Here is a 22875-nt window from a genome sequence, read left to right as displayed (position 1 = left end):
TAAATTATACATTCTCATTAGTGAAGGATAATTTATTTGTAGGATAAGAAAAGAATCTAAAAGACCTGGGTTAGCTTCCATGGCTATGATGCCTATTAGAAGATGTGTAATCATATAATCTAAATTGCAAAAATTATGGATGAGGGAACTAAGAGTGTTGAGACAACAAGCTAGACCAGGGGTCGGCAACCGGTGGCTCGCGGCTCGCCAGGGTAAGCACCCTGGCGGGCCGGCCCGGTTTGTTTATCTGCCGCGTCGACAAGTTCGGCCGATCGCGGCTCCCACTGGCCGCGGTTCGCAGTCCCAGGCCAATGCGGGAGGCAGGAAGCTGCGGCCAGATCATCCCTCGGCTCGCGCCGCTTCCTGCCTCCTGCATTGGCCTGGGACCGCGAACCGCGGCCAGTGGGAGCCACGATCGGCCGAACTTGCCGACGCGGCAGATAAACAAACCGGGCCGGCCCGCCAGGGTGCTTACCCTGGCGAGCCGCGAGCCACCGGTTGCCGACCCCTGAGCTAGACAAAAGACAGTACAGAGAAAATACTGAACTGAACCTTTGTCATTAAAATTTTATATAGTACTTTTTTTGTAACAGCCTTCATTATTGAACTCATTCAATTGACTGACTGTTCCCAAAATTTTGGAGTTTGCGGTAATAAATCCTTTAAAAAATCAGGGCCTTAATTTTTGGCATTGATGAGGACAATCATATTAAGGTTTTGTTGTTCAGTTTTCACAGTCTTTCATATTATTTGTATTTGTATGTACACTTTTGGATCATCTGAACTGATAAGCAGGTGAAACAGTGGAACTTGATTTTTTGGGGGGTGGGTGGGGAGGGTGTCCCCTCTGTCCTCCAATACATGATAAAATGAAATGAACAGAAGAAGTAGACATAAGTTTGGTGCATGTGCTTTGGAGGAATGGGTTTTTGGCCAGAGCTGAGAGACCTGAACCCAGGAAGGATGCCAGACTCTTCTATGCTATCCCCTTCACAGTTTGAATAGACTAATCTCATCTATCAGTTCTCCCTTCAGCACAGGACTCCAATTTCAGGACAGGACAGTAATCAGTGAATATTTATGTTTAACATTCTAATGAGACTACTCCAGGGAAAACTTTGTATGGTGTTTTATTTGTCTCAAGTCAAATTCAACACTAAGATTTTTTTGTTTGTTTGAGTGATTGAATTCAATATATTCTGTATTATTTTATCTCCAAAAAGGCATTAAAACATTATCAGCTATAGTCACGTAAGGGGAGACGTAGTTGACTAACTTCTAAAAGAAAAAGAATTAATTTTCATGCCCAGGGAACACCATACTGATTTTTGCTAAGAACCTATAACTATGTTTAATTATGTTGCCGCTTGTATCTTACTAAACACTTTCAATAAAGAAATAAAAAATATATATTTTAGGAGCAAGGGAAAGTATGCGACTGCAAAGGACAAATGGAGTACATAAAAATCAGCAAGCCGCTCACTTCCCTCCCACATGCAGACATAAATTAGGAGGAGCAGCTCCATTGCAATAAGCAGAGTTACACTGATATAAAATTGACGTAACTGAGATGAGATTCCTGCTTTAGAGCTTGAACCTGAACATCCCCAGCTCCGAGACAGTTTGATCTCTTGTTACAGTTTGGACAAATCTTGTAAATCGGCCCAAACCAGAATTTGGATTGGATCCAGAGTTCAAAAGAATGCAGTAGCGTCGTTCAGACCCATCTCTTCAGGGACAACAACATGTTGGCTGTTGGTCATTAGAAACCAAAACAAATCTGTTTTAAAGGTGACACATATTGAACACTAAATATTCAGATGTTCTTGCAAGTCTGGTAAAGGGTCATAATACTAATCTCCACTGATATCATCATGGGACAAGATGTGTCAACTATAGCAGTTTATCTACTGGGAAAAGTTGTCATTCATCTTTCTTTAAGGGAATTTTTAGTTTGCAGAAAATGACTACTTCTTTGATGTGATACCTCAGAAACTAGGCATTCTAATGAATGGTCTTGCATAGTTAATTTTCTGCTCAAAAGTCTGATAATCCCCTAAGAGACAAGCACTCTGGGAAAAAGGAATATTACACCAAATGCACATTTGATTCTATGCAACAAGATCGACATTCACATGCAGTATTTTTCTTTATGTAGTCTCTTTGCGGCACATATCCTAATTTGTGTATTACTACAATAAAAACTGACAGCAGGTGAAGTGCTGATACCCTCCAAAGTACCAGCCTTAAAACATTTGACCTTTTCTTCACTTTGGACCAAAAGTATTTTTGATATCTCTGCTGTAAGCTAGGGAAAGAGATGTTATTTTTATTCATCTCATATCTCTCCCTTCAGTTAGATGTCAGACTATGCAGATGAGGTCTGGGAAGTCTCACAACAGAAAAAATAAAAAAGGAACTTTTTATAGCCCAGCAGTGTATTCACTTTTTCTCTAATTTACATAGTTGGCTGACTGTTATTTTCAACATAGTCACACACTGTTCAGATAATGAAATGCCCAACTACTGACAGCAACAGCATGAGACTCACTTTTTTCCCTTTGGAAACTGAAATGAATGAACTCCCTCTCCAATTAGTGGGAATCCTTATTTTCAGTATTCACCCTGCCCTATTTAATCATCAGATACCTCGTTCTCACAAAACATTTTCTCATATTAGCCTAGACTTGGATGAACTGGTTCTCTTTCTATTGCCTTTCATGCTGACTAGATATCTTATTCACTTCCTTTCTCTTTTATTTTCTTGAAGTTACAATTCCTTTAAAAGGACATTTTTTTAATTTGAAAGCTTTACACAGCTCTGTCAGTCTATTGGGCTGTATTGCTATTTAATTCCCCTTATCTTCCAGGGAAACATATTGCTGAGTTTTCTTTTTCTTGTTGTCTGTCTCTTATTTACAACTGCACACAATTTCTCTTTTCCTTCCCTGCTTTAGGAACTGTGTTTTGCTTTTGGTAATGCATTCCATTACATTTATTGTATTTGCAACTATTATTGTATTTTAACACTCACCTTTCCTCAAATGAAAGTCCTTGACTTTAGAGAATGATTTAATTCTAGTTTCCTCCTATTAGTGCTAGCCTGTGCAACTTTTACTTATGTTGGTCACTTGCTCTCATGATTACTTGTGTAAATGTTCACCAACCTGAATAAGGACTCTACAATATAGACCATAATATTGCTTGTTGATTCTGGCTTTTCACTCTGCTGCCACTTTGTGCTAATTTCTCATTTGGGTCATTGCTGTAATGTGATCTGTCATTCTTTGGAGTTCAACGTCAATATATGTGCCTCCATTTGATTAGGCTACATACAAGCAAACAGCATGGAGTGGAATCATTATATCAGGATACAAGAAAACCAAACTGACACACAAATAGGCAGTCTTGAGTGCACAGAATATGGACGCTTTGTAATGTGTTAATTCCCAAATCAAATATATCAAGAGGAGGTGGTAAGCATGTGAAGGGTATTAGTCTTAACCGGCTCAGAATCCCCACCACAACAACTAAGGATCCTGTCCTGTACAATTAAAGTCAATGGGAGTTTTGTTATTGACTTCTATAGGGACAGTATCAAGCACCCAGTTTGTTAATCCATACATGTTGAAAGGTACTAACAAAGCCCCACTTTGGAGAGCGCAGGAGGACTATCTTAAAACAAACAAACAAAAATGCCTCAACCTTTTCCTGATCTGTCATTGCATACAGTTTGTTTCCAAATTCCTGTCTATCTTTTCTAGCACCACAGTGCAGCAAAGCACTTAGCCACAGGCTTAACTTTAAGCATGTGCTTAAATATTTCACTGAATTAAAGCCCAAGATGTAGAGCTCATCATAAGTTCTACAAAATTGTAATGTATGGTGAAACAACCTCTACATTAAAATTAACATGCAAGCGTGGGGCTGTACAAAACAAAAGAAGAACTAATAGAAGTTCATGATTAAGAATAACCAATGGAAGCAGATGAATCATCAACAAAGATGCCGGAGATCCTGTTTTTCATGCAAAAGTCTTTAAAAAAAAGAAATATATCCTCAAGAAAAGAAACATTTTTCTACATTTTAGTGCTAAGTGAAATATTAATGTTTCCACCTTTAAGATGTGGATGTATGCAGAGTGACCACCATTTGTCATTCATAATAGTTATGTATACTTCTGGTTCATTAAATTAAAAAAAACAAAAACCTTCATCCTGTAACCAGTCACACCAGTCAAAATATTTATGAATTATATATTGCTGTGGACAAATATTTTTGTTTGTTTATATAATAAAATTTTCATTACAGAAAAATTGCTTGTGCTAGAAATGACAAGCTTCAAGATTTTTTTTATTGAAAGAAGTGAGATAAAAGAGACACACCATCAACTTTGTAGTTCTCTTTAACTGAAAAGGGATATGCCTTTTTTAGACTCTGATCTCGCACTGGGAAACACCTGGGCAGATCCCTGTGGATTCCCAATAGGTCATGGGTCCTTGTATAAATTTCTTAGTAGAGGACTCAAGATTTTAAGTCTCAAAGAGGTCATTATGATAATCTAGTTTGACCTTCTGCATAACCTGAAATCCATGATTTGTAATTCTGTACACAATAAAGGGGAAAAAAAGTCATGGCCAGGCAACCGTCAGTGTTACATCGACTTGGCCTCACTCAGTTCAAAATGAAGATCAAATAAAACAAAGGTTTGTTTTTTTGGTTTTTTGTATGTTTTCCCTCTTTAAGATAAAATGTTCAGCTTCTCGGAATGGTATTATATATTTGCAGTAAACTATACTGATAAATATACAGATCAGCAAAATCTGCTCCATTAAAGATCTATTGAACTGATAAAATGTAAAACGAAAAGTTTCTCCTAATAGATATATTTACTCTGTCACTATCTTAATCCTTTCAGATGCTCAGTCAAGACTGAGATTCCATTTGCATAGCTCCTATAATTAATTACATAAAATATGATCAGTAATGATGCTACTGTGATAGACAGAGCAACTTCCTTCAATATCTTTGGGTATCATATTGTATTAAGTGTATGAATACTTTATGTATCATTGTGGATCAAGGACTGTATGAAGTCCATAGGGGGAGGGTTATCACAGCTCCTCCAGGAAATGCAAACAGTAAGAAATGATTAAGGCAAATTACTCAGGTTAGAACACCTCCAGAGAGTTAACACAACCTGGGGACTCTTGCATATTCTGGTTCAAAATGGATTCTCCAGAGAGCAATAGACAAAGAAAGGACTTTGGGATAAATAGCCTGAGTTTAAAATGACTTGGGCCCTTCTTCCTGGTTCCTAAGCTAAAGACTAATATGAATTTGTAACCACAGGGAAAATCCAGTTGTGGGGTTTGAATAACAGACACCTACCGGAGCCCAAGATTGGAGTTGGGGGTGGCCTCTGGTAAGTTTTATAGCATGTGTGTAAGTTCTTTTTATATGTTTGCTCTGTAATGCTTTTACCTTAAGAAGAAATGTGCTTGCTCAGAGGGAAATGTGTGTTACCTTTTAACTGCAGCAATATAGTGTTCACAGCCCTTGGAGAGAAAGCAAATCACCAGCGTTAGGCTAGAGCCTGAGTATGAGCCCGGGCTTACAGAGAAGACATACCCTTAGGCAGAAACACTAACTGTGATTATCAGTTAGTAAGTGTACATAAGGAAGTTATGAGGCCTTAAAAACCTTGATCAGAAGAGAGTGAAGTGTGAATCTCTGCCCAGGAGAGGTGACAGCTGGGACCTGGACACACTTAAGTGGGTGCCCTCAGGGGACCACAATGGCAGAAATACAGGTCTCACTATCCTGAAGCTGTGACAGTTGCAATGACTCTTCCTCTTAAAATATAGGATTTAAGATCACTATTATTCTTTCATATTTTTCTATTCCTGGCCAGAGAAACAAACACATATATCAAGTACATAAATTAATATATCTGCAGGCTACATGAAGGGAAGTCCACCCTAGTTCAGAGGGCAAGCAGAAGGTCTATATCACACTTAAGTACCACCATAATCCTTTTATATAAGCTCCAGAAGAGGGGTGGAATTCATACATGAAGTATATTTCCATTCACAATAATAAAGAGAATAATCCTTTTATCAGTAGGTGGTACCCAGTAAAGTAACAACAAGTGTTATGATATTTATATAAGGAGTATTAACAAATTTGGTTTGGGTCTGTAGGGTTTTATCTGTGTAACTGACAAAAGGGAGTCATATGTCAATATGCTTGGTACAGATAAGGCTGTGCATGGCTGCTATGCATAGGCATGAGTGTCAGAGAGGGCAAGAAACTTCACTTCTCTACTCTAGAACCCACCTAACTGTCCGATAGAACTCACACATGGCAACTTACCTCTGCCCTTCTCGACCCACACTTCTGCACACACTCTTTTGCCAAAATATCCTTTCCCAACATTATTAGTTGGAATGTTTGGTGCAATAGAGTGTTAGGTAGGGAGAAGGTAACTTGATAGTTGGTGCGAAGGGATGCTAGCACCTCAACATAGGTAGAGTCAAGGTTGCAGTGTATGATCTCTGGTGGGCAACAGTAGTCATAATGGTAAGGATAGTGGAAGGGAAGATATGTACTACCAAGTGGCCAAATTCTTCATTTCCTTGCTTTTGTGTGTTTAAGTCTAATATTATGTCCAGGTAGCAGCATCCCCAATTGCTCCAAAGTTTTTTGTATATTAATTCCATAGGGTTTTTAAAATGTTTAATTAGGTGTGGAAAATTTAAAAAAAGAGGGAGAGGGGGAACAAACCTTTGTATGCAGGTAGAAATGCAATTGCTAATAGAGAATATTTTATCTGCCAGCAGCTGGCACAAAAAAAACCTGTGTTGTAGGATAAAAATCTAACAAATAGTAGCTGTGGATGGAGTAGATTTTATCAGTTTTCCAATTTTTTTTTTAATTTGACAGCATTTTCTAAAAGACATCAGTCAACAATGAAAAGTCAGCTTGCCAAGGACAAATTTTGAAAGATTTCTTATTACATGTGTCATAGGTTTCACTCCCACTCTGAACTTTAGGGTACAGATGTGGGGACCTGCATGAAAACCCCTAAGCTTAATTATCAGTTTAGATTGGTATCTAAACCACCACCAAATCATTTAAACAACCATTTATGAGTCATTTGGAAACTCTGTCTTCCCCCCAAAATATCTCCCTCTCAAGTACTATATCCCTTCCCTGGGTAACCTTGAGAGACTTCTCCACCAATTTCCTGGTGAACACTGATCCAAACCCCTTGGATCTTAAAACAAGGAAAAATCAATCAGGTTCTTAAAAAGAAGACTTTTAATTACAGAAAAAGGGTAAAAGAAATACCTCTGAGAGATTAGCATGCAAACTACTCTCACAGACAACAGATTCAAAACACAGAGGATGTTCCCCTGGGCAAAAACCTGAGTTACACAAAAGAAAACCCAATTTGATTATCCCTCTAATGCAAAAAGACAAGTCACAAAAGAAAATAAACAAACTAATTTATTCCTTCTTTAATACTCACTACCCTGTTTGATTTTTGGGTCTTTTCACTCCGGCACAAAACTGAAACTAACACTGAGACAAAGGAAAACTTCCCTCCTTCCTCTTGAAACATCTTGTCCCCGCATTGGTTCCTCTGGTCAGGTGTCAGCTAGGCTAGGTGAACTTCTTAACCCTTTACAGGTAAAAGAGGCATTCACCCTTAACTGTCTGTTTATGACAACATATTTTTGAGAAGAAAAAATAATAACCACATAGAAATTTTAAGGGCATAAAGACTAATCCTGTGCTAAAAATTTCTCACCAATAGGCCACAAAGCTACAAATACCAACACTGATGCTCTATTTTAAACCCATTTTGTAATACAACCCTAACTATGGTATCATAATGGGCACCTCCTCAAGCTGCAACTAGTTTGGGGAAAGTCAGTGCAAAAAAGACAACATTAAAAAAAGAGTTCAAAGAGAAATAACATATTAAAGGCCAGGAGAAAATGATTTATGAGGAAAGTTTACATTGTCATCAGCTGAACAAAAGCAAAGATCTAATGTCTACAAGTAGTTGTAGGGCTTAAACACTAAGGGTTATATCAATACTGGAGCTGGAGGTGTAATTTCCAACTCGAGTAGATATACCCACACTAGTCTACACTTAAAACGCTACAGATGCACAGTTGCTGTGCTGCTGTCATCATCGTCAATCCCTCAAGGTCGAGGGTGATCTCTATCACAGGCTTTATTTTTCATGGGTCCTTTGGTGACTGAGGAGTCCAATCCTTGAGCCACCAGCTCATTGGCAGACGTAGCAGGTGGTGTTGGAAGACAGGGCTGGGCCACGATTGCTGCATGACAGTTGTCTTTCCTTTCTTTTCTGGCATTGCTGTACCCAGGACAAGTTGATTTTCCTCAAAAGTGGATGTTCCCTCTCTGACAAATCTTCACCAGTTATCCCTATTTTGGGGTGCTGTCTTTGAGTGTGAGCTGTCAATTCCAGATCTCTTGATGTTTATCTTGAGGGTGTCTTTGAAGCATTTCTTTTGGCCTCCCCATTTCCTTTCTCCTTTGGTGAGTTGGATATACAGCAGTTGTTCTGGTAAGTGTATATCAGGCATGTGCACACAGTGCCCACTCCACCTCAGCTGGTGCTGGATAATCAGGGCCTGAACAATCTTCCCACTTTATGTTGAGAATCTTTCAAGGAAAGTTCTGCTGCTAGCATTCCAAGTTTTTCAGGTGTTTTCTATAGGTCACCCAGCACTTCAGTGTAGACCAGGGATCAGCAACCTTTGGCACGCAGCTCGCCAGGGTAAGCACCCTGGAGGGCCGGGCCGGTTTGTTTACCTGCCGCATCCACAGGTTCAGCCGATCGCAGCTCCGACTGGCTGCAGTTTGCCATCCCAGGCCAATGGGGGCTGCGGGAAGCAGCGCAGGCTGAGGGATGTGCTGGCTGCCGCTTCCCACCGCCCCCATTGGTGCTTAGACTGGCGAGCCGCATGCCAAAGGTTGCCGATTCCTGGTGTAGACTCTACCTACAACAATGGGAGAATTTCTCCCATACGCAAAGGCAATCCACCTCTTCTTCTATGAACCTACTACTGTCTACAAAGGGATTTAGCTCAGCTTAACTAGTTGCTCAGAGGTGTGGATTTTTCACAACCCTGAGCAACATAGTTACACTGACCTAATTTCCTAGTGTAGACCAGGCCTATCTCAGATTGAACTGACAGGCTAAAAATCAAAGTGTAGCCAAGGCAAAGTGAGTGGAGGAGGGGCTAACTGCCCTGAGTACATGCCTAAAGTCCTGGGCAGGCACACACTCAGGGCAGCTAGCCCTTCCCACCATCGTAGCAACATTTCCATATGTGTCATGTTAGCTCAATGACACCGAGAATGGCTATGTTAACTCAAACTGGAAATTACACCTCCAGCTCTGGTCTAAAAATACCCTAATAAGGAAATTTGGCCATTGCTTTGGCTAGTCTGTGTATAATAGAAAGAAACTGAGCAAAGGAAAATGCAAACTGTATCATGACATTTTTTTAAAGAGTAAAGTCTATTAATCTGGGTAAATGTCTTCATCGGGAATACCTACAGGAACCTACAGGAAGTGGCAGAAGCCTCACCGTTTGAATCATTTGAAGTTGGAGCATACAAAATACCTAGCAATATCCTGCTGGGAACTATCCTGCATTGGCAAAGAGTTGCACTAGATGACCTGGGAGGTTTCTTCCCCCACCTCTAAACTCTTTGACTCTATGAATAAACATGAAGCTAATCAGAATAGGTATAGTGTTTATCTAAGCAATATCATTTAGCTAACTGGAGCAGAGAAGGGAATAGAGATCTCTTAGGCTGCTGATTAAACAAGATCATGGCTTTGAACTAGGCTTTGGAGTTTTAATTTGCAGACCTTTATATGCATTTATATTGTAATACCCTGCTTATAACCTTAGTTGCTTAAAATAGACACCTTTAGGCTATAATTCATAACTTCTGTTGGGTATGTGATTTGGAAAGACTAAGTCCTTTATTCAGCAAAGCATTTAAGGTTACACTTAACTGCAGGTACATGTTTAAGTGCTTTTTTGAACCAAGGCTTAAAGCAAGAGAAAGAAAAAAAATCACAGATAGAAGAAATAAATAAAATGCAAACTGAGTGGGTGAGGGTTAATTCCTGAGAAGTACCAATTGGGCTATTTTACAGGGTCCCCCCCCCACCCGCTTTATTCATAGCTGGCCAAACTTTTCTTTGCAAAGATATTTCAATCTATGGGTTGAGGTCATTTTACCATTTTCTTCAGCTTTCTCTTTGACCATTCCCAGTTCCTGGTCTGTGATAGGTGACCTAAATCCAACGTTTTGGTTCTGGTCCCTGATTCAGGTACTCAGGCTGTATAGCTACGGCAAGTAATTTTGTCATGGATAGGGTATGTTATCCTTGTTTACATATGAATGCAAGTATCAGCAGCATAGTCATCCCCTAAACATTGGTGTTAAAACAGGTTTCAGGAGCAAATGAGAGCATACTACTTGGGGAGTATGGTGCTCTTCTGGATGAGTACGGGTAGTAACTGGCCCTTGGAAGTTAAGAGATTTCAAGACACTTTTAATTAACTTAACAAAAAAATTAAAATTGCCTTTGGTGGGGGGATGAATAAAATCTTGATGCTCTCAAGAGAACTCTACTGCCTGCATCCACTGAAGCCCCCAAATTAATATACAAAAGTTACAAAACGTGCTTGTGTGGTGTTACTTTTTTTTGTTTAAAAACAAACAGTGACCCAATTGGCTGAGAATTCACATAGTAAAACAAATGATTTACTGGAATGTTATTTAAGTAGCCCATGGTTTTCTATTAACTTATCCACCAATATTGCTATTAACTGATTATAGTGAGGTGGCTGCCCCACTCCATGAGAAAAAGGGCTGGAACAGGCCAGAGAGGCTGTGCAGACCAGCAGCCAATCAGCAAGGGCCTGTGGGCAGTTAATCAGAAAGGCATAGAAGCAGCCAATCAGGGCCAGGCTGATCCCTATATAAAGGCTGCAGCAGAGAGGAGAAGGTAGTCTGTCCCTGACTAGCAAGGAAGGAGGACTGGCTCCTGAGGTAAGGAGGTAGCACCTTGGACAGAGCAGTGCTGGGCAGGCTCTGGGGAGCAGAGGAGAGCTCCAGCCCAATTACCTGCTAGGCTGCGGCCCCTGCTAAAAAGGGTTGAGAAGGTGCAAGGGGCCAAAAGGGAAGTGGCCCAGGGAAGATAATCGGACAAGGGGAGAGAAGGAGGGCAGAGAGAAGCTGCCACTAGGGAGTCCCTGGGTCGGAACCCAGAGTAGCGGGTGGCCCTGGGTCCCCCCTTGCACTGCACCTGGCTGTGGATGAGTGTGGCCGATACAGAATGCAACTTGCCCCTGAGGTGAGAGGCTAGACTTTGGGTTGTGGTTGGCCACTGAGGCAGGTACAAGCCGAAGGACTGCTATTATCCCCCACCCACCCACAGAAGGGGGTAAGAATGGAGTAGTGGGCACTGCTGAAGTGCAGCGTCCTGAAGAGGACGCCGCCGAGAGGGGAGCAACGCGGGTCCCAAACCAGCAGAGCAGACAACAGGTGAGACACCACATGCAGAGGGTGCTCCACAGCTGACGAGCTAATTCCTGGAGCAGCCAGCAGGAGGCACCACTGTGGTGAGTCCATGCTGTTACACTGATCTTTCCAGCTTAACCATGCCACTTGTTTTTTGTCCTGCTGATCCCCACTGTGATGGAGTATACAATCACCACACTGGCCCGCCAGGAAGCCCCACCCCTGCAGAGCATGCTCCCACTGGAGAAGGGGTTGAAAAGGGAGCAACCCAGCTCAAAAGGAAGGTGGCTGGGGAGGAGGATAGACCTACCCTGAAGGCTCCTGCTGAGACTATATACTGTGCCCAGTTGGGGCTGATGGCTTTGTTCCCTTTTCTATTCTCTTTCCCTCATCTGGGAGTGAAAGCCGGGAGAGAGAAGCAGCCGTAGGAAGTGACCCACGAAGGATAACTCCAAGGGTACATTTAGGGGGCAGATACTGTTGATCCTCCCAGGGCCCTGCAGTGGTCAGAGCCCAATGGAGTGGGCATATCCAGGCTCCCTACCACAGCCCCCATTACAGGAGGAACTCAAACCACCTGTATTCCTTACTGCACCTCTGAGTAAAGGAGGAGCAGGACTGAAGACTGACTCCCCAAGGAGGTGATGCAGGGAGAGAAGTAGGTGCAGTAACCACTAGGCCACCTAACCCACCAAGGACTCAATTACACTCACCTCCTCCAAGATCTCCTCTTCCACTTCTCCATTTCCCTTCTCCATCACCCCAAATCTCTCCTCTCCTCTCCTCAATATTCTTGCTTTCTTAAAAAAAAAAGTTCTCATGTAACCTTTATCCAATCACCTAAGTTCTACAAAAGAAATGGAGGGAGAGAGAAAGAAAGGAAATAAAATTAGAACTATAGTTAACAAGTTAGCCAGCAAAGTGCAAGGAAAACTTCCTACAAAACTCAGAGGCTTTCTGTGTGAAAGGGGTCACCAGTACAAAAGTTTGAGAACCACTGCTATATATAGCCTGAGAAAGCCCTAAAGAAAATTAAAAGATCCAGGGAATAGTGATGTTTGAAGACTGGCAAGTCATTTGATGGAAAGTTTTGGGGAAAAATAAATGTTTTGTTTCCTTTACTAGGAATATTTTTTCTTTAGTTGGAAAAGATATTTAATCCAAAAAAAAATCTGCAAAAATTTGTTTAATAAAAGTCATTTTTTCCATTTAACTTACTTTGTCCCAAATTGTAACCAGCTCTACTAAAGAAAGATGGGAACCGTCGCAGTCATCTCAACGGTCAGCCTAACAACTTAAGGTCCTGATTCTGCAAGCTTTCATGCTGCTGCATTGAGTCCCACTGAACACATTTTAGCAGAAACATCCCAACTAATGGGCTTATTCATCATTGTTAATATAGTGGCAGGTAATGGAGTAGTGATATTATCGTTTACTATCTTGTTATAAATACAAAGTTCCTGATGACACTACACAGTGCTTTACACAGGTAGTTATCCATGTATTCTGAAGGTGAATAAACATTATCTCCATTTTAGAGGTGTCATTCAGTCATGGGGAAGTTAAATGATTTGTCTGAGCTCACAGAGTGACTTGGTGGCAGAATCAGGAGAACCTAGTTCCTAGCCCCATACTCAGTCCACTACTTCTCAGACACTGTAAAGATACCCTGCTGATAACATGGTTTTGTACAAGCTCAGCGATATACACAACAATAAACATGCCTCCACCCTCCACTAATGAGTTTGGCTGTGTTGTTCCCAACTAGACTGAGGAAAAATATATGGACTACACAGTGTCTCCAGGTGGTCGAGAAATTCATGTTCTTTCAACCAATAGCAGGAGTCAATTCCATAACTGAAAGCTGTTCACTGAAAATGCCTTACGCCAGTCTCCAACTACACAAATCTAGGAACTGTGAGAAAACACCTTGGATGATTTCAGCTGTTTCACTTGTATATAGGAGTAGCACACAAGGAGATGAAATGAAAGGGATAGAAATACAGGCCACAGAACAGGGATTCAAGAGAGCTGGGTTCTGTTCCCATGTCTGCCACTGGCTCCCTCCGATCTAAGGAACTCACAATTTTCTGCCACAATGTCCTCCTTTGTAAACTAAAGACTAAGAAACCAGCACCTTAAGAACTAAAAAATCAATGTGTAACAGTTAATTATTGTTCAGAAATATTACCTTTCTTGTAGAGAAAGTCAGACACAGAAAAATGGAAAGGAAAGACAGAGCACCAAGAATAGACCTTATGAAGTATAAGTCTTATCTAATTGTTTTCTTACATTTTTCTGTGCTCTAATTCCAAGGTGGTGGTAGCAGTAGGAATAGTGAGATGAAGATGGAGCGCTGGGGGTCAGTTGGTCACTTGAGGTTCAAGTAGAGAAGTGTCTCCTCAGAGTGATCTAACACTCAGATTGAGGGCCTAGCTTTACTTCCTCCAGCTCGTTTGAGCACTAGGTAGAATCAGTAGCAAAAGTCATCTCTTTAGTGTATTCACAGCTGGCATATTTTAAGTACATAAATATTTTAAAATAATCAAGAAATATTCTGGAAACAAATGGCAAATTTTGAAAATTGTCCTGAAGAAATGTGATTGCTGAAATCTAATGATCTTGTATAATGTTACCAAGATTGTTCCAGAACACTTACCATTAGTTTTACTTTCATTTTTTAGTGAGTCATTTAGATAAACCAATTATGTGTCATCAAAAGTCAATTCAGCTTCTAATTTACTTAATGAATAAAGCTTGCCAAGTGAACAATAACTACATCAACTCCACTAAACTGCTTCTTTTGAGTCCTTACAAACTAATGGAATCTAATCAATGAACAATTAAAATACTTCAATTTCAATGACAGATCACAATGGAACCCCACTGCAGTTACGTTCATATTTATTTTTGGCACAGTTAACTATTATCAGCATGAGGTCTCATTATCTCTGATAAAGGGTCATAAGTATCTGCAATTCAAAGAACTGATTTGCATATAAGATTTTTTTTTTTACTTTAATTACAAATCAGTATCCTGGGGTACTATCTATACATGAACATTTTAAATGTATAAAGCAACAAAGAGTCCTGTGGCACCTTATAGACTAACAGATGTATTGTAGCATAAGCTTTCGTGGGTGAATACCCACTTCGTCAGACACATTTTAAATGTATGAATCCCAGGTACAAGTGTGGGGAGAAAGAATTCTTTCTTAAAACCATGGTATTTTTCATGTATATACCCATCTTCTCCAATTGAACTAATAATTTCCCATGTGGAACTGAATCAAATGCTTTACTGAAATCCAGGTAGATTTGATCTACTGCATTTCATTTGTCTAAATAAATCAGTTCTCTTCTCAAAGGAGATCAAGTGGGTCTGTCACGATCTACCATCTGTAAAACCATGTTATATTTTATTCCAACTACCATTCCCCTCTATGTCCTTATCTAGTCTTTGTTTCAAAATTTGTTCTAAGATTTTGCATACACTTGAGGGCCTTAGGTTTCTCAGATCACTTTTTCCCCATTTCTTAAATATAAGCACTATATTTGCAATTCTCCAACCAGAGGGTATGAGCCCCACATTTACAGATTAATTAAAAATCCTTGCTATTGGTCTTGCAATTTCTTGTGCCAATTTCCTTATTGTTCTTGAATGAAAATTATCTGGGCCCCCTGATTTGGTCCTGTTAAGCTGCTTGAGTTTGGCTTCCACCTCCAATGTATAATTTCTATTTCCATATCCTTGTTGCCATTAGCCACTCGGCCACTGCCACCAAGCTTCTCATTATTCTTATTTAAAACTGAGGCAAAGTATTCATTTACGTGATGGGCCACACCTAAATTATCTTGAAATTTCACCCCATCCTCAGTGCTTTTTGGTTATACTACTACTTTCCTTGTTGTTGTTGTTTTTATTTGAAAAACCTTTTACTAGGGTTTTAATTTTCTTTGCAAGAACCAACTCTGCTTTGCTTTCGGCAATGCTCCCTTTTTCCCCTATGCTTTCTGATTTCCAAGAAGTAGCTTGGAAATTCATTGTAGACTGTTTTCTCTTAATAACCTGCTTGAGATACTTGTTCACCCAGTTTGGTCTGAAACTCTTCACTACAAATTTGTTCCCCGTGTTTGTGATACAGGCTTCAGATACTTCAAGTCAAAGTTGCGGAAACTAATTTCAAGCCTCTTCCTCACTTAAATTCTTGAGCTGTTCAGTCCAGCCCACTTCCCTAATCAATTCCTTTAATTTTTTAAAGTCTTCCCTTTTGAAATCAAGAGCCTTAGCTGCCTACCTATTTTTGTTTATTCTTCCATTTAGTCTAAACTGAATTAACTCATGATCACGCAAACCAAGATTATCCTCTACAACCAGTTAGTGGCAAGAACCTCAGAGACTACCACTTATATCAGCAAACCTTTTGTTGCTCAGGTGTGTGAAATGTAGCGTACACAGCACTACTGCTGCTCATTGAGATGGTTATGTCGTCAGGAGAGCTCTCTGCCGTCAATGTAGAACAGTTACACGAGCGCTCTTATAGCGGCTACTGTATCAATTAACTTTTAATATACAATTGGGCTATACACAGCCAGCATTTGAATACCTGTAGTTAAAAGTTACATCCCCATTATGAAATACCATACACAGTAGGTTTATTTCCAAAGTAATGTTTAAATATTGGACTATTCACTAATTTCACCAGGGAAAATACATAGTCACATATTTTGTACAAATCTTTAATTTTGTACATGAAGATTTGTTAGTTAATTACATGAATATTAATAATTAATGAGTTTTCTATTAGAGTGCACAACATTTAAGACCACAAATGATTAGGTCCCCAAGGCTCAAAGTGCTAGTAGACAAGTCTTGCACCCCACCAAGCTTTCTACCCCTCCTGGGGCTCATTAGGCACACATCAGATTATGTAATAGTGATAATACCAGCTTAAAGTCTCTGTCTATACTACAGCTAGATTTTACTTTCCTTCCTTTCTGGAAAATGGTTCTCATCAAGTTCTTGAACATGGCACACAACAAGGAGGTAGCAGAAAATCTAACATTTGAGAAATCTCAGTTATTAGATATTACAGTCCATTCTGACAAGCTTAAAACAGTTAACTCTGGCGCTGTACAGAATATGCTTCACTATCTTCCACTACCAAAATGAAGGAGTTATCTTTGTCATGGCATTAAAGTCAAGTTGCACATATTGAACTAATACTTTGACTAGCCTAATTTTGAATTACATGACATTTCCCACTGTGCTTTGACATTTCATACTGTGGCTTAGATCAGTGGGTTCGCAGGACAAATTTTTTGGTGGCCTCAGTCTGGGCCACCAACTCTTGCTGGTGGCCACTCTCACACTTTTTCCTAAAATACTTTATTAGCTTTAGGAAAAACAAATAAATATGGACATATACACATCCAAATCATTTTAATGTATTGCTAGTTAGTAAGGCTGTTGTGAAAAGTGATATTAACAAAGATACAAGTATCACTTTTCACAGCAGACTTACTCAGCCCTAGCAAGCCTGGGGACAAATTAAGCCCTGGATGTGGCAGTCGGGGGAGGCAGTGGGGGCCAGGGAGGCAGCAGGGAGCTGGAGCCTAAAGCCCCACAGCCAGAGCCTGCGGCCCCGCCACTCCAGGGCTGAAGCCCAAAGCCTGAGCCTCATTACCTCTGGGACAGTGGGGAACTCACTGGCTGCCTACTCCTCCAGTGTTGTGCCCCAGGTGACTCCAGAGGATGGCATGGTCCAACTCCTGCTGGTGGCCCCAGCAACCAACACCAAGGCGGTGCATCCAGGAGCAACAGGGAGGGGGAGGGGCTGCTACTTTATTCCCCTCCCCCAATCACAGTCCAGGAGGCTATGGCTGCAAGAAAAATGCTGGCTCAGATGTTCTGCAAATGGCTTTAACATTTCAAATAAGCACAAGATTTTGTTATTGTGATAGGGTCAACAGGCCCCACACTGAACCAGGTTGGGAAGTAGAGCAATACTGGGCTAGTAAGGCCCTGTCCCTCATGGGTGCAAGGCATTTTCTCAGTGAAGGAACAATTTAAAATGACCCTGGTCACCCAGAAAAAAGGGACGAATGAGCTGCATGTAGCAACAGGAAGCAAAGGTGATACTGACAGCTGTGCAAGAAGTGGCAACAGCTCTGCAAACTCTGCTCTAGTGGCAGGGACATGGGTGCCCTTGCCCTCTTTGGGAGTTGAAAGTCCTGAGAGAGATTGACTAAATGAGCTGGAAACTAAGAAGAGTCTGTTAAATCTGTCACTCTGCCCCAAACCGAGGAGCTTCAGACTGGAGATAATATAATTTCGGGTACCTCAGAAACTGGGCTGGACACTGAGAGGTCACTAGGGCCTGGGTCAGGACTGGAAGAGTAGGTGGGTGTAGGTCTACATATTTTGCCCCCTTGCTCCTTTGCAGTGATGAGCTCTTGGAGAACAATCAGAGCACAAGTGGATGATTGAGGCTGGAGCAGGAGTTCACTCTGGGATGACTAGACTGGCAAAGCCTGCAAGGCCACAAGCTGACAACTAAGCCAGTTGCTCACCACACCATCTCACTACAGTTATATATTTTCATATTGCTGTCCATATTGCACTGCCCAATGAGTAACAGGGGTGGATCTAGACATTTCGCCACCCCAAGCACAGCAGCATGCCGCGGGAGGCGCTCTGCCGGTCACCGGTCCCGCGGCTCCGGTGGACCTCCTGCAGGCACGCCTGTGGGAGGTCCACTGGAGCTGCGGGACCAGCGGACCCTCCGCAGGCAAGCCGCCGAAGGCAGCCTGCCTGCCGCCCTCCCGGCGGCCAGCAGAGCGCCCCCTGCGGCATGCCGCCCCAAGCACGCGCTTGGCGTGCTGAGGCCTGGAGCCGCCCCTGATGAGTAACAGCAATTTCAGTCGTACAGCAACAAGAAGTTGCCTCAAAAATATGAATGGGATTATTTATTGTACACAATCCTTATAGCTTAGTAAACAACACTCCACCTCACAGCCAATTCATATTAGTAATGCTCATAAGCAAGTTTGGTTGGAAAACTTACTTGTATGGCTTAGTGGTTTAGGGAGACTCCTAGAATCCCCTATTCAAATCCTTGCAGGATCCTCATCGCCTTTTATCTTTCCATGGTGCTGCAGACAGTAAACAGTTCAGAGTGTGGATCTTTCACCTGAGGTCTTAAAAGCAGAGTTCAGCTTAGCATGCTGTACACAACAATCTCATGGCACTTTTTGTGTGTGGGTCTTGGTCAAGGAATCCCCAACTCCCTTGTAGTATGTTGATGTTCATTCTAGACATGGGTTTCAGTATTCTCATGTGTACTCCCCTTGTGTGTTTTTGTAAATTTAGACTTAAAACTGCCCAAATACATCATTAACATTCAGGCAACCAAATACAATACAAGCAAACAGACTTTTCCATTACAAACTCCATTTTTACTTTTAATGTACATGCTCAATTTGACATCAGATTTAATATATTAATCTAAACCTTAACATTCAAATTAGCTATACTAATAGACATTGTACGTTGTTAAGAGTCTAATCCAAAATTATCTGCAGCCTGAGCATGAGTGGTTGTACACTGGAAACATTAAAAAGTCATTTATTATGGTGGTGAGCAGTTAGTGTGTTTGGGTAATCTGATGTCTGTATGGAGAAGTACATGACCTGAAGTAACTGTTAGTGGTGCATTTGTTGGTGATTTTCTTTTCTTGTTTCATTGACAGCCAGTTGCAAGTACCATTTCTATTTTAGTAGTGCCTAAAGATGAGGTCCCCATTTTCCTAGGTAATACACCTACATATCAGCTGGATAGTTGCACTCAACCAAACGTATATTAAGTGGTGTATGAATTTCCTTATTTAAAGAACTGTTTGGGTGAGGGTTAGTATTGGTTACTGGATATTAAAAAAGCAGGGACACTTAACACTATTGCATAGGGGAAGCAGACAGGGCCAGGGCCGCCCAGAGGGGGGGCAAAGGGGGCAATTTGCCCCGGGCCCCGGGCTCCGCAGGGGCCCCCAAGAGAACAGCTGAGGCTCCCGCCTCCGCCCCTCTCCTGGAGCCTTAGCACATCAAGCGGCGTCCTCAGACAGCGCAGCAGCATGTCTCCGCCGGGGCCCCTGAGCCCCGCCCCGCTCCGAGCCGCGTGGTGAGGGGGCGGGGCTACGAGCTCCGGTCTGAGCTTAGCTGCCTCCGCTTGGCGTGGAGCTCACAGCCCTGCCCCCTCACCACGCAGCTCGGAGCGGACCGGAGCTCAGGCCCCGCCGGAGACACGTTGCGGCTGTTCAGCGAGGCGCTGAGACTCCAGGTGAGGAGGGAGCTGGGGGTAAGAGGCTGGGGCCGGGGGGTTGGCTAAGGGGCAGGGAGTCCTGGGGACAGTCAGGGCACAGGGAGGGGGCAGAGGTTGGGGGAGCGGTCAGGGGGCAGGGAATGGGGGGGGTTGGATTGTGGGTGTTCTGGGGGGGGTGGATAGGGTCAGGGCTGCCCAGAGGGGGCAGGGCAAGAGGGCGCAGGAGCTTCTTTGCTCCCGGTCTTCGCCAGCGGGGGGTCCTTCCGCTCCAGGGTGGAAGGACCCCCCACTGGCGAATTACCGCCGAAGCGGGACCCGCCACCAACGTGCAGCCCGGTCTTCGGCGGTAATTCGGCGGCGGGGGGCCCTTCTGTTCCGGGACCCGCTGCCGAAGTGCCCCAAAGACCCACGGCGGGGACACACACCCCCCCCGCCGCCGAATTACCGCCGAAGACTGGGCTGCACTTCGGCGGCGGGTCCCGCTTCGGCGGTAATTCGGTGGCGGGTCTTCGGGGCTCTTCGGCGGCGGGTCCCAGAACGGAAGGGCCCCCCGCTGCCGAAGACCCCGGGCCCCTGGAATCCTCTGGGCGGCCCTGGACAGGGCATCAGATATGGCTGTATTAGGCAAAGTCACCCGAGTTAATCATTTCCACCAATGTAAGGTCTAAAATAGAATCTGACCCCTACACAGCACCACCAAGACACATTACAGCACAGCTGTTATGGCAGAAGTTAGCAGATGGCACTGTAATACAGTCTTATGAGTTCCCTCAATTTGAAAGAAAGTTTTTAGTTCTCAAAGAAACAAGTTTATATTGTTTATATTGTTAGTTTTGTTATGTCATTAGAGAAGCTGTGGCAGATGGAGAAAGTAAAACAGGGAGAAAACTGCTATTTGGTAGAAGCTTATGGACTGTGGTGAGGATCTGTTCTTGATTCAAAGGTGGTAGTTCTACTGGCATTTTCTGCCCCTTTTTCAAATGGAAGAGGGATTGCAGACAACGGACAATGACTTGATAATGTTTCAAAGTCAAGCCCATTCACCCTTTGCTTTTGCTCTTGACAAATGTGTCTTTAAAGACTCAACTTGTAGCCTTGCTTTTTTCTCAGCTCCAACTGCCATGAGCATCTCCCACTGATCCTTGGATGATGTTTAAAGAGCTGAGGCCCCAGCACTTGAGCTGGCAGCAATCTGCACTGATGACTTGAAACAACACCAGTCCACATGAAATGACAGAGGGAGTGAGACCTCAGTCTCTAATGCTTCAATGGCCTTAGGCAATTCAGATATCTATTCTTATATAACTAGCTGCTGCTATGTTTCAGGCCCTACAATAGGCTCTGTGGGGACACTGTGGTATCAAGCTTGCTACAAAGCTAAAGATTCCAAAGCGTGTACACTAAGGAATACACTGCACAACTGGTGATCATGTAGGCATGAAAATCTCCGGTGGCACAACAACATTGCATATTCAATTTGTCCATCACTGGCAACCACACCACCAGCTTGCCAGAGAGAGTTCCAAGTGACTCTTGATTTGCAAGGAGGCCACATACCTTTGGGATATGCCATGATGATAATCAGGACAGATCAGCTTCCTAAGAAATAGGCACCGGTAGGTGGGGTGAGTTTTCTGGCACATGTGGATGACAGTGTGTGTATTCTCTGCAATGTCCTCTGTTCCAGGTCTGGTGTATGTAAAACGTTATGCTTAGAATATCCCCAAACAGTCCATCACTGGTCTCTCCTTGCATGCCAACTTGCAAGGCCCCAGCATTTTACTACCAATTGACAAAGAGGGAACATGGATGTCAGCATCAGGACACTCAATTTGTAAAATGAAGTGATGATGACACTGGTAAACCACATGGCAGCACTTGCCAAGGCTGTAGGCATTAGCTATGCACTGATAGATTCATAGCTGGAAACCAGACTACCTCACCAGTATTTTAGTATTGTTTAAGATAGTTGTTAGACTTGTAAGGATGTGTTCAGTGTTTAGACTCTAGAATCATAGAATCATAGAATATCAGGGTTGGAAGGGACCTCAGGAAGTCATCTAGTCCTACCTCCTGCTCAAAGCAGGACCAATTCCCAACTAAATCAAAATCTAAAATCTAAAATCCTTGTAAGTCACTACATGCGTTAATCTTATTTGTAATGTCTGTCTCCCATGCTATAAAGTAAAACAAAAGTTTTGCTTTATAATTGTAAAAAAAAAATGTCTGCTCCTAACTTTTGAAACCAGGGAGGAATGATTCCCCTGCCCATCAAGGACTGTCTAAACTAAATGGGCCATTGTGGAACATCATGATGCAAAGACTGGGTTAATGGTCCTTTCACACCCATGAAAGTATTACATGCAAGAAAGCCTGTCCCATGAGTTTAAGTGCTGGAAGAAAGGTATAAAACATACACAAAAGATTTTTTTTCTCTCTTTGCTGTTTGGACTCTCACAGGGCTGGAGCTAGGAAACAAAAGCAGAACCCCAGGGTCAACCCGGATAGCCCTAAAAGACATTCAGTGCTGACAGATTACTACACCTGTTACCTTTTGGAACCAGCTGTGTATATATATGTTGCCTGTTTTAACCTGTACATAATTCACTTATTTTTCCAAGTTAATATAATCCTTAGTTAGGCCTGGTCTACACTAAGCGTTTAAACCAGTTTTAGGAGCGTAAAACCGATTTAACACCACACCCGTCCACACTGAGAGGCCCTTTATATCGATATAAAGGGCTCTTTAAATCGATTTCTGTACTCCTCCCTAACGAGAGGAGTAGCGCTAGTATCGGAATTACCATATCGGATTAGGGTTAGTGTGGCTGCAGATCGACGGTATCGACCTCCGGGTGATATCCCACAGTGCACCACTGACCGCTCTGGACAGCAATCTGAAATCGGATGCAGTGGCCAGGTAGACAGGAAAAGCCCCGCGAACTTTTGAATATTTCCTGTTTGCCCAG

Source organism: Mauremys mutica, chromosome 2 (assembly GCF_020497125.1).
Source record: "Mauremys mutica isolate MM-2020 ecotype Southern chromosome 2, ASM2049712v1, whole genome shotgun sequence".
Classification (NCBI taxonomy): Eukaryota; Metazoa; Chordata; order Testudines; family Geoemydidae; genus Mauremys; species Mauremys mutica.
The sequence above is the reverse complement of the archived record's forward strand: the minus strand, read 5'-3'. Positions refer to the sequence as shown.